Below are 17,395 nucleotides of genomic sequence, written 5' to 3'. Positions count from 1 at the left end.
CTGCATTTTGCTCCTTGCACCAGAACCAAGTCAAAACCCCTCAGGCAATTACTGCTTCTCATATTAATGTATGCTGGAATAGAGCAGAGGCTGGGCTGATACCATGACAGCTTTTTGGCTCTCGGTTCTGTCCAATGGCAGTGTGAATCAAAAAATATATCTGCCATTAGTCTAGAGGCTGCTATATATTTAAAAATATATCTAATTGGAACTCCTTCAACGGAGGCTAGCAATAGGGCAGTCTAAAGACATTTTAGGCACACTTGGCTTTTTGACAAACCATTAAACTTATGCATGGGGTCAAAATAACATCCTCCCCTTTGTATAAATGCATTCATATTATAGTAAGGCTGCCTGGCATAAAGGGTTTGCTCACATTTGAGTTAACTTTTAGTATGACGCAAAGACTGCTATTCTGAGACAATTTGCAATTGGTTTTCATTCTTTATTATTTGTGGTTTTTGAGTTATTTAGATTTTTATTCAGCAGCTGTTGCAATTTTAGCAATCTGATTGCTAGAGTCCAAATTACCCTAGCAACCATGGATTAATTTGAATAAGAGACTGGAATATGAATAGGAGAAAGCCTGAATAGCAAGATGAGTAATACAAAATAACAATATATTTGTAGCCTTACAGAGCATCTGTTTTTTTGGATGGGTTTAGCGACCCCAATTTAAAAGCTAGAAAGAGTAAGAAAAAGAAGAAAACTATCCTGGAGACCATCTTGACTTTCTAAACACTATCCAGTTACAGCAACAGTGCCAGAGACCATATTGGTTTACTAAACACCATACCACAGTTACAGCAACAATCCCAAAGACCATCTTGCCTTACTAAATACTATGCAGTTACAGCAACAATCATGGAGACCACCTTGCCTTACTAAACACTATCCCACAGTTACAGCAACAATCCCGGGCACCTTATCTTGTCTTACAAAACACCTAAAAACCTAATCCCTCGTACCTCTTACCAGCAGTTGTCCATCAGAATGTACACTCTTTCAGAAGACATCTAGGGTTTGAAGAGCCTCAGTCCAGCTGAGATTTTATCCACAGCCACGGAGTTGAAAAAATGTTCAAATGGAATCTTCAATCTTTCCCTTGCTGAACACCTCCCGCACAAACACTCCTAAAGAAGAGAGAAAAGAAAAGTAACGTATGATTAGAGCTGGGCTAAACACTGACCCACACTTCACTTTATATTCTTGAAACCATGTTATGATGAAACAACGATACACCAATATTTTACTATTCCTGTACCCATTTCATGAGCTAAAGGGATGAACCTTCAAGTAAGGCTTATATACAGTAATTTATGGTGGAGTTTGAAATCGACTCTTTACGATGGTTTCTGAACCTGAAATTAGTTGCACTTACCCGGCCAACCCAAAATTTGAAACCATGACGACCAATGATTCCCCACCAAGCAGCCTATTGGAGAAATGGAGAAAACTACTATTGGCTCACAGGAGGGAAATAAAACAGTTTTATAGGTTCTGGAGGTATTAGAAAGGCAGGATATGGAAATGTGATGGTCACAAACACATCACTAGTTGCTATGGGTTACAGGGCAAATTTTCAGATTTTATAAATGATCGGTCCTACTTATATAAGCATCTTGGCCTCCTCCACAAAGTCCACCTCAGACATCATCCCTTCCCAAATCATCTTTACTGCCATTCTGTGAACCTTCCATTAATTCTTATGGATCACAGTGAAAGAAACAGTTTTTGGGGAGCAAGATGGCACATGAAAGAAGGTTCACAAACTAATCTCTCCCATACACTCTGTACTTTCCTGTGTCCCCATGGTTCTGTTGTCTGACCAATGAGTCTCTGCATGGCACAATTAAAAGGGAAATAAAGTTTTATGAATCAAAAACAACTGGAGCAGCAGCAGTGATTGAATCCATGGCTGAAAAATTCATGAATCAAAAAGATATGGCAGCACAGTAACTGCACTGACCCAATAGGCCACACATAAAGAGCAATGTTCTGTGTACGTAATAAGCTATGCATGTACTGTACATCTAAGCGGAAATAAATGCAATATGAACATTACTCTTATGAACCCTACTTACAGGGTACAATTCCCCTTTAAGAGCAGGGAACAGGTTGACATCACCCTAGGGCTGTGGCAGTTGGATCAGTCCGTTGGTTGCCATCGTGGTGAGTGGTAAGTGTATATTCTGTCTGGGAGATATTCTTTGCCAAATAATGCTTATTTTAATGAAACAACGAGGGGAAATAGTTGGGTGACATCCCCAGACTAGCAGATGTTGATCCTCTCACTAACTTTAGTGAATTTAGAAAATTTTCCCTTAAATTGGGCTTTGGAGACGCCTTTAATCTAAGTGCTGTTTGGGAGACACAGACTCAGGATTTGGCAGCTATACAGGGCTGACAGCAAATTTACATGTTTTCTACAGTAACTCCATAAGAAGGTAGCATTTGGGGACCCCTGTGATAAAAATACTTGATAATGATAAAATACTTATTTTTATGCCCAGTATTGACAAGCTCCTTAAGAGTTTTGCACCTCAGCCCCTTGGGTATCTGCCCTGCTCTTATGTACCAGCCTTAACATGTAATTGAATTTAATGGAATAAATAGCAATGCTTCTTCTTTTTACACAATAACATTTATTTATAAGTCTCATGGTTTAAGAGCAGAGATGAGAGGTGACTTTACCCCTAGTGATTTGACAGTTGGTTTGGTCTGTTGGTTGGTTGGAGTTGTAAATGTGAGAGATTTTTTGACAAATAACCCTTATTTTAATAAAAAAAGGGGGGGGAATAGTTGGGCGATGCCCACCCAGACTAGCAGATGTTGTTCCTCTTACTGATTTTAGAGAATTTTCACCTAAAATGGGATTTGGATATGCCTTTAATCTTAGTGCAGAGATGAGAGGTGACTTTACCCCTAGTGATTTGACAGTTGGTTTGGTCCGTTGGTTGGTTGGAGTGGTAAATGTGAGAGATTTTTTGACAAAGAACCCTTATTTTAATAAAAAAAGGGGGGGGGAATAGTTGGGTGATGCCCACCCAGACTAGCAGATGTTGTTCCTCTTACTGATTTAAGAGAATTTTCCCCTAAAATGGGCTTTGGAGATGAATTTAATCTTAGTGCTGATTGAGGGACACAGACCCAGGATTTGGCAGTTATACAGGGGCTAACAGGACATATAAACTTTTTCCCACTTGGAGCCCAGATAACATATGTGGACCCCAGTGCCGTATTAACAGTCTCCTTAGAGTTTTGCCCCTCTGCCCGGGTATCTAACCTGTTCTGATATACCAACCTTAACATGAATTTAATGGAATACATAGCAATGTTTTTTCCTTTCATGTCTCATGTCCTTTCCCCTCAAATGTCCCGGCTGTGGGGGGGGGGGGCAACAGGGTATATTGTAGGGGCAGTATTGATTACAATAATTATGTTGGCTTTGAAAAAGCCAACATACTGTTCTACTAGTCCAGCTCGTTCTTATTCTTCTTATTATTATGTTTGCTTTGAAAAAGCCAACATCTTGATCTACTAGTTCAGCTCGTTCTTCTTCTTCTTATTATTATTATTAGCGCCCCCCGGTATTCTAAACGCTACTCCTCCTACAGTTTTAGGGGTACAAGCGCCAAACTTTCCACACCTATTCGCCTTATAGCAAAGTACGTTGCTTGTGCTTTAGTAAGCGATCCCACCCACTGCGCCCGTGCGGTGGACCACCGAAGACGCCGTTTTTCGTATTGACTTTGACAGGGAAAATTTTCAAATCGCTGCCGCTCGTACAGTTTTGAAGCTACACTCCCCAAACTCGGACCGCATATTGTTGGTGCCACCCCGAATAAAAATATGTATTTTGGGGGGGCACCCCAAAGTGGGCGGAGCTACCAACAGCCAATGAAATTTTAGCAATTTTCTAAACGCTACTCCTCCCAGAGTTTTAGGAGTACAATTATGAAACTTTGCACACTTGTTCGGCTCATACCTGAATAGGTTGCTTGTGCTCTGTTAAGCAATCCCACCCTCCGTGGCCCTGTGGCGGCCCCCCCAAAGACCCCATTTTTCCCCATAGACTTTCATTGGAAAATTTGAAACTTTTGCCACTCGTACAGCATTAAAGTTACACTCACCAAACTTGGGTCACTTAGTCATGGGGTCAACCTGAAAAGTTCTGTCACATTTTGGGGGCTCCAAAAAGTGGGCGGAGCAACAAACAGCCAATCAGATTTTCCCTATTGACTTCAATGAGAAAATGTCAAACACTGTCATTCCCACAGTGTTAAAGCCAGAGACCCAAAACTTGGCACCATGGGTCACTGGGGTTAAAATTTTGAAAAGTGGGCGGAGTCTACTACAGTCAATCAAATATTAGCCATTTGTTTCAATGGGAAAAGTTAAAACTGTCGCCGCTCTTAGATTGTTAATGGGAGGGTCCTCAAACTTGGCGCAGTTGGTCCCTGGAGGACCGGGATCAAAATCTGGAAAAGTGGGTGGAGTCAAAAACAACCAATCAGATTTCTTTGATGATTTAAATGGGAAAAATTAAAATTGCTGCCATTTGCACGTTATTGATGTCATGGACCTCGAATATCACAAATGTGGTCACTGGGTGTTTGCACTTCAAAGTTAGGAAAAGTGGGTGGAGCCACCAACAACCAATCAAATGTCATTTATTCATTTTCAATAGAAAAAAATAAAATTGCTGCCATTTTCACATGTTAAATGTCATGATTCCGAAACCTTAAAGTGTTAGTCACTTGGTGACTCTGGTTCAGAATTAGGAAAAAAAAGGGGGCGGGGCAACAACAGCCAATCGGATTTCAGCCATTGACCTTAATGAAAAACGCCAAATTGCTGCTATTATTACGGCGTCAATGCCAAGTGTCCCAAACTCAGCACAATTACTCACTGGGTGACTGTGGTCAAAATGTAGGAAAAGTGGGCGGAGCCAATAACAGCCAATCAGATTTTACCTATTGACTTCAATGTAAAAGTTTCAAATACTGCCATTCTCACAGTTTTAAAGCCAGAGGCCCCAAACTTGGTTAAAATTCAGAAAACTGGGTGGAGCTTAAAACAGCCAATCAAATGTTACCTATTGCTAATCAATGTCAATATATAAGTTGCTGCCATTCTTTCACAGTTAATGGCAGGGACATCAAACTTGGCACAGTCGGTCACAGGGGGACTGGGATTCAAATTTTAAAAGTGGGTGGAGCCAAAAACAGCCAATCAGGTTTTTTGATTGATTTTAATGGTACAATTTGATCTGCTTCAATTTTCACCGTTTTAAACCAGATTCTACCAACTTTGTGTACTCTCTATGCACCAGGGGCGACTGGCCCCAACACCTCTTGCGTTTCAAAGCCAACATCTTGTGGTTTCTTCAGAAACGACACCATCTAGTATTTCATTGCTATTCCTTAAATGCTTCCTATAGCAGGGGGGTAGGCAAAGATGAACACTGGACAATCTGTACATGGCCAGTGATCTTATGTACTATGTATTCATTCTCTCTATACCAATGCTCATTTCTGTTTGGCTGCTGTGAGGTACTGTATTGTATAAACTGAGTGCCAGTATCCGCTGGGAGTTACACAAAGCTCACATTTAGATCTCTGCTTTCCTTTATAGGAAATATTAAGTGTTAAATGCATCATCCTTGAAGCTAATTTGTCAATTTATTCTCTTCCCTATACAGATTGCTACAGTGGACGGATTGCTACTTTTTTTTAGCAAATTACCAGCGATACAGCATTGTTTTTTTCCTGGCATCTCCTTAGTTCAGATTTTAACATTCTTTTCTGAACATATATAAGGAGAGCCAGTATTTAAAGAGGGAGACCCTCTGGGGTATCCCGGCCTTGTGCCGGCCCCTCTATTTTAGCCAAAAGCCAGAACACCTCAGGCGTTTGGGGTTTTTTTTGAATTTTTTTATTTATAACATCATCGGACAACTGAAGAGCTTCTTTTAAGAGGTATTCTTGAAAATCCAACTGATATGATTTCTTTTACAGGGGGAGGGCAATTTGTAAGGTCCCACATCTCTTTCACAGGCCTGTGCTTGTCTTCTTCAAAAAGTGAAACACACCTACCCAGGGTAGTTTTCTGCAGGTCAGACTGACAATCTAACTGGCAGAATTAAAACAGAAAGGGACATGGGAATTCAAAATAGTTTAAAAATTTACTAATTTCTTGATATTTTGTATGGTCACTTCCACACTTGGAGTGATAGCTGTTGTTTAGTTGCTAGGGCTTAGTTGCTAGTTTGGAGATAACATTGGGAGATGAATAGTATATAGTCTGAAAAGAAATAATGACCCCAGTAACAAGAACGGAACATGAAAATGATAGCACTGTTTTGTACCAAAATCTTGCCTTAAGTAACTGTCCATTTGGGTGGACAAATACTATTGTTAGAAACAAACTAGCGCCTTAATCCCCATTTTTGTGGGTTGTATGGCTCCATTAAAAAGAGAATATTTAAAAAGATTATTTTTATTTACTGAAATCTGTCATTGTTTCATGGTGTTGTTTTACTTATTTATTGTGGTAAAGTTTCTGAAATATTTAGTGCACAGAAGCATTTTATCTCATTTGCACTTGATGAACATTATTTAACTTAATTGAAAGAGAAGATACTCTTAATACAAATTTATCGCTTCAGTCGATAGAGAGGTCTGATTCAATCAGTGCAATTTATAAATAACAAAAAAAAAAAAACCCCTCTTCTGACTAGTAATTCACTTCTAAAATCAAAATTCATCCACTTACTGGATACTTTAAATTAATTCTATAGATGCAGGATCTTAAAAATATAAATAGTGAGTATTTCAATTAATTAAAATTAATACTAGTTAAATTAAAGTGCTACTTCCGTGCTAATTCATTCGCTTGTTACGAAAAGCAGACTAAATCAATTCAATTCTGCCATTAATTCATTCCTTTACAGTTAATCCACTGCCTAAAGTGCATAAGTGTTATAGAAAATAAATTAATTTAAATACAAGTGCAAATGCAGTCCCAGGGATAGTAATTTCAGTAGGTAGAACATTATTTAACATAATCCTTGGTCCTTAAGGCAACCTTTATTATTATTAGACATTTTATGTCTCTGCATTTGACTCACTGCCACTAGCAATAAGTGTGCCATAACTGATTCTAATATTTCTCAAAAATGTCTTTCCCTTTACAAACCTGTAAAATTCTGTACGTAAAACACATAAGGGGATCCGCCATTATCTCTGGAAACTGCCTTCTGCTTCTGTAATTCTAGCGGTTAGGCCGGATTGCCCACAAATCCATGGTTTAGTTAGTGGACAATTGCCCTCGTGTTCCACAGCCCTAAAGTAATGTAAAACCATAGTTTTTTAATTAGAGGATTCCTATTATCGCTCATTCTTTCTTTGATATGTAAACATACCTTTAACAGGTTTAACAGCCACTTTTCCAATATTAAACCCACTAATCCAATATTATGCAAGTAGAAAAATGACTTTCTGTCTGTTTTATAACTTCATTTGCTATGTATTATGGCACAGGGACACTAATCAAAACAGAGCTGGTTATGGGAAGCAGGCACATTGGGTACATGCAGGGAGAAGTGGATTCTATGGGAACATTAAGATGATCCCATCATAATATGACTGAGGTGCATGACGGTATCTATTGCCCTGTCACAAGCCAGCCCTTATCTTATTAGAAGGAAAAGTTAACTCTTACGATAAATAAATAAATACTCAGACTCTACAGCCACACAAGTTATAAGTTAATTATAATGAAAAAGAGAGAAAGAAAAGAACCTTGTTTTGTAACTGTATCAATTACTACACCTCTATAATTCAAACACTTCTCTCCAAATAATGTAGTTACAATTCGTTGTATAGTTTAGAAAAGGATACCCTTAATTTGTTGCAGTAGTCCATATTGAAACTATGGGGCAAATTCACTAAGCGCCGAAGCGCCGAACGCTAGCGTTTGGCATTTTCGTTACTACGCAAATTCACTAACGAACGCTGGCGTAGATTCGCTAGTGTTACTTCGCACCCTTACGCCTGGCGAATTATCGCTACGGACGTAACTACGCAAATTCACTAACGCGCGCAGTGTACTGAACGCTACCTTTTACGCTAGACTTTCTTCTCCACCTCAGACCAGGCGAAGCGCAATAGAGTAGATAGGGATTGCTTCAAAAAAAGTCAAAATTTTTTCTAAGTCCCAAAAAACGCTGGCGTGTTTTCTACATTATGGGTGATAGGCTGAAAAAGATCGCAAAATTTTTTGGTGCTCCCCTCCTTCCCCCCTACATTCCCTGACTCATGGCAACTTACCTATACAGTGGGCACATGTGTAGGGCAAAATAAAAATTTTATTTGATGTTTTGAAGGTTTTCTAGGCATTTGTAGTGCTGATACGTATTCCTCCATTGAAATTTGAATTTGGCGCCGTATGCAAATTAACCATCGCTAGCGTAAATTCGCTTTGCTTAGCGAATCAACGCTAGCGCAACTTCGCAACCTTACACTACCCCTGAGCGCAACTTCGGATTTTAGTGAATTTGCGAAGTGCTGGCGAAACTACGAAATGTGTGGCGAAGTGCGGCGAAGTTACGCCTGGCGCAACTACGAATCTTAGTGAATTTGCCCCTATGTTGGCAGTCTTTAAGATAAACTGATAACACCAGATTAGCAAGTTACAATGTTGCTTATTATTGTAGTTTGGTAAATTTAACTCCTCTCTACTGGATATAGCAAGCCATGTGCAACATTCACCTTCAAAAACCTTACAATAAATGATTCTCATAAAGAAAAACTTATCAATTGGTATCGTTTGTTATTTTATTCCGGTTTAATCCACAAAATCAATAACCAACTAGAATTAAAATTCGGAGTTAATTACTCCCTATTCAATCACTTTTAATTTAAGGTGCCGTTATTTTATAAGGATTCCAATTCGTTCAAAAATTCATTAAATTCGCTCTCAACGTTCTTAATCAATTAAACCAATAAGAGGTTTACTATTGCAATTCATTAAAATATACAATACAAAGTGACCTGTGCAATCGATTCAATTTTGAATGATTCTGATGTGCTCTGATTAATAAAGTGCCATGTGCAGTTAATTAATTCACCATTCCATTTAGTGGCTTGTGCATAAATTAATTAAGATCTAAGAGTTAATTACTATGGTCACAATTAAAAAAAAAAACCTGGTTATCAACCTCTTGATTAAAAGTTGAGAAAAGGTGAAAATTGTATAGAGGGTGGAGTTGCTCCCAAGATTATAACTAATAGTTTTTTCTAAGTCCCTAGGAGCACCACAAAGATGTAGAACGACAGGACCTGTAGGGCTGCGGTCTCAATTGTACCTTTCTATCTGTTTGAAAGAGGCTATCTTAACCTACAAAACCGCAAACCCCACAGTCCTTGGAAGAGAAAATAGATAAGTAAAAAGAGTCTGAGAATATTATAAAAAAGATTTTTCGTTTCAATCCCGCCCCACCATCCGGTGATTTAAAGCTAAAATCAAAGAGACCGTCAGTTGCCCTCTTTATTAATCAGAGCAAATCAGAATCATTCAAAATTGAATCGATTGCACAGGTCACTTTATATTGTATATTTTAATGAATTGCAATAGTAAACCTCTTATTGGTTTAATTGATTAAGAACGTTGAGAGCGAATTTAATGAATTTTTGAACGAATTGGAATCCTTATAAAATAACGGCACCTTAAATTAAAAGTGATTGATATGGAGTAATTAACTCCGAATTTTAATTCTAGTTGGTTATCGATTTTGTGGGTTAAACCGGAATAAAATAACAAACGATACCAATTGATAAGTTTTTCTTTATTAGAATCATTTATTGTAAGGTTTTTGAAGGTGAATGTTGCACATGGCTTGCTATATCCAGTAGAGAGGAGTTACATTTACCAAACTACAATAATAAGCAACAATGTAACTTGCTAATCTGGTGTTATCAGTTTATCTTAAAGACTGCAAACATAGTTTCAATTCGGACTACTGCAACAAATTAAGGGTATCCTTTTCTAAACTATACAACGAATTGAAACTACATTATTTGGAGAGAAGTGTTTGAATTATAGAGGTGTAGTAATTGATACAGTTACAAAACAAGGTTCTTTTCTTTCTTTCTCTCTTTTTCATTATAAAGCCAGCCCTTATCATGACATTATAAGCAATACAATTCTAACTACCTCTTATTGACATAATTTGCCCCCTCTATAATGTGTGTACGGTATCACTCCTGGAGGTAGGAGTTCCATATCGCTCATTATACTTTTAAAATAGCAACTCTTATCATTCTAACCCCAAAGTAATTTGACGAGGGGCTCATACACTGGCATACATTGTCAATTTCAGTAGTCCGGATTAAACCAATGGGGATAAGAAGTGTGATATGATCATAATATTAGCACTTTGCCTATATCAGCTACCCTTTCACTACCTGCTCAGGTGTGTAGCTGTGCGGTTACAGAGAGGTGCTTGTCTTCTGCTTGTCATTTACCAGCACTTGTATTCTTTATCTCCACTAAAGCAGTGACTTATACCAACCTTTCCTTTCTTGTACAGGAGATTCAAGATGGGCGCCAAAGTGTGTGGCATGTCATGTCGGCACCGGCATACTGAGGTAAGGTAGATGGAAATATAAAGCTGTTATTTTTTATCATGTTTCATTGTACAATATTCTTTGTAGTTTGGGAGAATATCAAGCGCTTAATATTTTTTTCAAAATTTTTTCCATTCTCTATAGACTGTTGACATCAGTCAGTCTTTTGAATTTTTGGGGCCCTTGGTAAGTATGCGTAAGTATCTTTTAGATATGAAGCAGGAGCTGCTAATAACTATCCTGAAAGAAATGCGGATAGCAGCAGGGGCAGAAAAGCTGTTCCGTGTCACCAAGGACAGGAAGACTAGAGCCCGGGTGAAGGAGCTGAGGAACAGCAGCGAGAAAAAGGTGAAAGACCTTTACACCTCTCTCCACAAGCTGAATGAGGAGATAGTGCAGTTGAGGGAAGAAGAGAATGCTCCAGGTGAGATATAACAATCTCTGGCCTCTTTCCAATTGCCATAATGTGGAACCTGTGTGTTATAATAACATAAATATGGGGGGGTTGTGGATGCACACCTGAGGCCAATTTCAAAAAGTATAAAGCCCTGTCTAAGTAATTCAAGTAAATATGCCAGTGCATGTAATTTTGAAACAGGGTTTTTTTGTTACAAAGTTATGATCATAATATTGATAAGCCACCATAACACGTCAAGGTAAAACCCCACATGGTGGTCCCTAACTTATTTATCTTTAGTCATAGTAAAAAAGGTATATTACCTCTCTGTAGTAACAATTCTTTATGTAAACATCTCCTGTGCTTTGGTTTCAAACTCTGTGCTAGATCCTCCCCCGCCAACTGCTGAGCGGCTTTTAAGAGGGAGAGACTGCCTTAACCAACGCCCATTTTAGAAAAGTAGAAGTCAGGTGTTGTAATTAAAAACAAAGTAGAGTGATATGCACCCTCATACCCACCCCTTTATATTTTTGGTGGTCCCCCTCACTTGTTGTGCCTTGGTTTGTGCAATCGCTCTCTCTTAAAAGCCATAAATGCTAGCGGCATGGGAGGATCTAGCCGTGAAAAAAACAACGTCCCATTAGACACTTCTCTATGTACACACACACTTATTGTGTCTCTCATTTAGTTCTTCTTTACACTCTTTCATTCTATGCTTTCTTACATACATACTCCCAAATACACATACACTTTCCCTTACCACTACCATACACACCTTCACATTTCACTTACACATGTATACACACTATTGTGCAACTGCACATATCACTCTACTTTGTTTTTAATTACAACACCTGACTTCTACTTTTCTAAAATGGGCGTTGGTTAAGGCAGTCTCTCCCTCTTAAAAGCCGCTCAGCAGTTGGCGGGGGAGGATCTAGCACAGAGTTTGAAACCAAAGCACAGGAGATGTTTACATAAAGAATTGTTACTACAGAGAGGTAATGTACCTTTTTTACTATGACTAAAGATAAATAAGTTAGGGACCACCATGTGGGGTTTTACCTTGACGTGGTATGGTGGCTTATCAATATTATGATCATAACTTTGTAACAAAAAAAACCCTGTTTCAAAATTACATGCACTGGCATATTTACTTAAATTACTTAGACAGGGCTTTTTGAAATTGGCCTCAGGTGTGCATCCACAACCCCCCATGTTATAATAACATCACATCCTTATACCTCTCAAATTTGCTATATTTTCAGAAGCAGTACAGGAGACAACTGAGAATGCTGGAGACATCTGTGTAGCATTCCCAACTGAGGTCACTGAGCCTGAGTTTCAGGTTATTTTACAACCCGCCAGTGACTCCTCCCAAGTGAGTACATTACACTGATGCCATTCATTTCTTGGGCTGAACACAAGCATTGCCCTTTTCATCACTACATTCATTATGAGAAGAGGATACACTGGGTACATGCAAGGAGAAGTGGATTCTATGGGAATATTGATCTGAGATGACTGTAATTCTGTATTAGGATTCCTTGTGGTATGGGTGCAGGGGCACTGAGCAGAACAGTGCTAGAATTGTGATTAATGTGCCAGTAAGTGTTATATGGTTACCACAGTAATACCACTAATTAAGATGAAAAAATGTGCATTGAGTTTAAAGTTATTTCATTTGGCTTTTACAGGCTGCGTTCAGAAAAGGCACCTACAGAGAGAACAATCATTTGCGTATTCAAGTAAGAATACTCCAATTACAACAGTGCCTTCTCCTCTATCCCTTATAATTCTACCACTATTACCTTCTGTTTATGCAACTACAGTTTCAGTAACAATGGCTCTCTTTCTATCCACCATAATATCCACATCAGCAGTGCCCCCCTTATACTAACCAAAGATACCTCCGCTTTCTACCAAAATATGGCATCATAACCAGGAAAACCCTTAAGCCACTTGGTAGATCCTGCATTCCTTTTCACTCCATCCCTCAGACTGTAGAAGCCGGGTCTGCAGGCTGCCTGGGGACCAATAGAATGAAGAGGAAAGCAGTATTCACCTAGTAGCTTAACGGGGCTCCTGAGTATGCAGCCATATTGTTTTCTATTTCCCTTGACTGCATTTCCTCCAGCGGTGCCTTTTCTTTCTCCATAAATATGTTTTTATACACAGGTGCACCTTTAAGCCACTCGGTAGATCCTGCATTCTTTTTGACTCCATCCCTCACACTACAGAAGCCGGGTCTGTAGGCTGCCTGAGGGCCAATGGAATGAAGTGGAATGCAGTATTCACCTAGTAGCTTAACGGGGTACCTATGTATGCAGCCGTATTGCTTTCCATTTCCCTAGTTTTTACTGCTTTTCCCCCAACGGTGCTTTCTCTTCCCAAAATGTAGTTTTTTTTTTTACACAGGCGCACCTTTAAGCCGCTCTGTGGATCCTGCATTCCTTTTCACTCCATCCCTCAGACTGTAGAAGCCGGGTCTGCAGGCTGCATGGGGACCAACAGAATGAAGAGGAATGCAGTATTCACCTAGTAGCTTAACGGGGCTCCTGTGTATGCAGCCATATTGTTTTCTATTTCCCTTGACTGCATTTCCTCCAGCGGTGCCTTCTCTTTCTCCATAAATATGTTTTTATACACAGGTGCACCTTTAAGCCACTCAGTAGATCCTGCATTCCTTTTCACTCCATCCCTCACACTGCAGAAGCCGGGTCTGTAGGCTGCCTGAGGGCCAATGGAATGAAGCGGAATGCAGTATTCACCTAGTAGCTTAACAGGGTACATATGTATGCAGCCATATTGCTTTCCATCTCTCTAGTTTTTACTGCTTTTCCCCCAACGGTGCTTTCTCTTCCCAAAATGTAGTTTTTTTTACACAGGTGCACCTTTAAGCTGCTCTGTGGATTCTGCATTTCTTTTCATTCCATCCCTCAGACTGTAGAAGCCGGGCCTGCAGGTTGCCTGGGATCAAATGGAATGGAGAGGAATGCAGCATTCACTTTGCAGTTTAAAGGTGCTTGTGTGTATGTAACCATATTCCCTTCTATTTCCCTCACCCTAATTCCCTTGAATTAATTTTGGTGCATTTATCCTGGGAGCAAATCCGATCGCCGTTAAGGGGTCAGGAAGGAATTTTTCCCTCTAGTGAAGCCCAAAGCTTCACAAGAGGTTTTTTGCCTTCCTCAGGATCAAAAAGCGCAGTTTATTCAATTTATCATTAATAAAACTGTGTCTTGCACAGATTCAACATCAAGTCACGGTGTGTGTGTGTCTTTTTTTCTGGATACTGGTCTCATTTGAGCAATGTGTGGGTTCCCAGTATGGGAAAAGGGGAGGTGGTTGGTTTCCCTGTGTGGGTAAACGGGCGGGCGGGTTCCCTGTGTGGGTACAGGGGCGGGCGAGTTCCCTATGTGGGTAAAGGGGCGGGCGGGTTCCCTCTGTGTGTACAGGGGCGGGCGGGTTCCCTGTGTGGGTACAGGGGCGGGCTCCATGTGTGGGTAAAGGGTTGGGCATGCTCCCTGTGTGGGTAAAGGGGCGGATGGGTTTCATGTGTGGGTAAAGGAGGCGGGCAGACTCCCTGGGTGGGTAAATGGGTGGGTGTGCTCCCTGTGTGGGTAAAGGGGTGGAAGGGTTTCATGTGTGGGTAAAGGGGGTGAGTCAAGGGATGGATGTTGGCTCCCTGGGTGGGTAAAGGGGTGGGCAGGCAGGATCACTGTAAGGGTAAATGGACGGGCAGGCTCCCTGTGTGGTTAAAGGGGCTGGCAGCCTCCCTGTGTGGGTAAAAGTGTGGGCAGGCTCCCTGCGTGGGTAAAGGGGAAGGCAGGCTCCATGTGTGGGTAAAGGGGCGGGCTCCATGTGTGGGTAAAGGGGCAGACTCCCTGTGTGATTAAAAGGGCAGTGTGGGCTCCCTGTGTGGGTAAAGGAGCGGGGGCTCCCTGTGTGAGTAAAGGGGCAGGCGGGCTACCGGTGTTGGTAAAGGGGCGGGTGGGCTCCCTGTGCGGCTAAAGGGGTGGGGAATACCTGTGTGGGTAAAGGGGTGGGTGGGCTGCATGTGTGGGTAAAGGGGCAGGCTCCCTGTATGGGTAAAGGGGAGGGCGGGACTGATTGCTACAAGTCTGTAGGATATAACAAGCCCCAGGGCAAACTTTGCCAAGTGAATAAAGTAAGCAAGAGTTGTATCTGATAAACTGAGTCTATTAATTAGAGGGAAATCAATGTTAGCAGAGCCACTGCAAAGGGACTGCATTATGCTGTATGGCCTCCCTCTGTCTCCTGCAGAAACTATTGGAAAACCTAATGAGCCCTCCAGCCATCAACGGATCTCCACTGTCCTGAACAAGTGATTTATCTCTATATATCAGCAATACATTGCACCTAATATGGGAGCTATGGTAAAGAGAGGATTCAAATGGAGTTCTTTGCCTTCCTCTGGATCAACTAGCAGTTGGCAGGTTATATATAGACTAGGTTGAACTTGATGTAGTGTGTCTTTTTTTGAATCTATGTTACATAAAACACATTTGCTATAGTAAGTACATATCTAGCATGTGACTTATGGTACCTATACTGCAATAACGAACGCAGCCATTGAGGGAAGCTTAAACTGTCTTTTCCATTCAGTACCATGGACAGCACTCTGTGGCTGCAGTTCCTATTGATTGACACACTGGTTGGTGGCACCAAGCTGTCACAGCAACGATCCAGTTCTATACACCTACAGATAACATTTTTATGAAATTATTCCCATTAGATATCTTTCCATTTTGGGGAGACACAAACAACACCATCCACACTGTCCCCACAGCTACTCTGAACTACAGCCCCCAAAAGGCACACTTACCTTGTCACCATCTTTCTAATCAAAGAGACGCGAAATGCAAAGAAGTCACCCCCTTTGTCATTCTCCCTTTAGAGTGTTCTGTGCAGGGGGCTCATTGAAATCTTCTCCTCGGAACTTCGCAATCAAAGTCTAGCAGGGGGAGTCCCTACAACAAAACCAAAAGTGATGAGTGAGGTTATAGGTTTGGCGCAAATAAAATTTGGCCGAGTGAGATTAAAGGTTGAGGTGTAAGAACAAGAGCTGCATGACTACCTGCCTATAAACTCTTTTTGGTGTGCTACCATGATTAATGTGAATATGGTCTAGTGATAGCATGTCTTTGGTTTAAGTTAGGTGTGGTTTAAAGTGGATGCGGATTAAAACAGGGAGTGGTCAACACTGGTTTCTATTATCGGCCATCCACCATGAAGACCAGAATAATTCCGGCTCTCGGTACCACAGCAGTTGGACAACACTGATCTAAAATGCATTTATCACACAAATTGGATGGTAATATGCTGAAAATGTTGCAATGTTATGATTTCCTGGGGGAATTATGCTGCTACGGATTCCACTGCTTATCAGCTTATCCCTTGCACAGATTTGCCAAGTAGTGTTTCTCCCAAACTGAATCCATTAACTCTTTCCTACTACTATTATAAGGGATAATGTACCCCTACTATAAATGATAAGGATATTAAAAGTCACTGAGGGGTCCTGTGACCATATAAAGGCACAAGGCTGCAGGCTGAGTTATACAGGGAACTCTGAATATCACTCATGTATTATAAGGGATCATGTACCCACTACTGTAAATGATAAGGATATTAGAAGTCACTGAGGGGTTGTTCTGTGACCAAATAAAGGCACAAGGCTGCAGGCTGAGTTATACAGGGAACTCTGAGTATCACTCAAATGGATGAGTTCAAAATCATTGTGTGTTTACGTGGGCTGCTTTTTACTCCCAGTCCGGCCCTGCCGGTGAGGTGGATAGCTGTTTAATGGCCAGTCTATAAGGTTACTGAAAAACATGGGGAGTGTTTACCTTATAATGATCTTTTAGCATAATGCAGGCAACAGTGATACACAGGCTGGCCCAATACTAACTGGACCTGGACTGAAGGTTGCATGAGTGGTAGTGATGAGAGGGTCAGGAAATGTTAAACCCAAACCCAATTGTAACCCTCTACTTCCCAACCCACACCCAAACCAGCCTGCAGGTCTCTTATACTTACAAATTCCTCTCTGAAAATTAAAATTTGGATGGAATCAGCCACCAAAGGGATGGGGAACTGCTTAAAAATTGTCCTGCCTGAACCTCGGACTCGCCTTGTTGATCCAAACCTGCAGGTCCCACACGTTTCAGCTGAACCTGATCATGATGACTATTTTGAGGGTAACTGTGGACAAACTACATGCCACAGGAATTTTGTGTTTATCCACAGGCTGAGAATGAGCCCAGTGTACTATTGGCATAAGAGTGTGATACAGTTAGTCTCCCTATCCTTTTAAGGTGAACTCCTTGTTTGTAAAACACCA

The 17,395-nt window shown here is 40.7% G+C and overlaps 1 long non-coding RNA gene across 1 annotated transcript; it reads right to left on the bottom strand.

Moving 5' to 3' along the window:
• Window positions 1-675: 675 nt before the first annotated feature.
• On the bottom strand, window positions 676-16,023 carry LOC121396887. Its single transcript, XR_005963244.1, has 4 exons — window positions 15,878-16,023; window positions 10,577-10,647; window positions 7,201-7,347; window positions 676-1,133 (listed from the first exon to the last, which is right to left on the bottom strand). It is a non-coding gene; the product is annotated as an uncharacterized LOC121396887 (long non-coding RNA).
• Window positions 16,024-17,395: the final 1,372 nt, after the last annotated feature.

Source organism: Xenopus laevis, chromosome 8L, assembly GCF_017654675.1.
Source record: "Xenopus laevis strain J_2021 chromosome 8L, Xenopus_laevis_v10.1, whole genome shotgun sequence".
Classification (NCBI taxonomy): domain Eukaryota; kingdom Metazoa; phylum Chordata; class Amphibia; order Anura; family Pipidae; genus Xenopus; species Xenopus laevis.
This window is presented reverse-complemented; position numbering and strand designations above follow the sequence as displayed.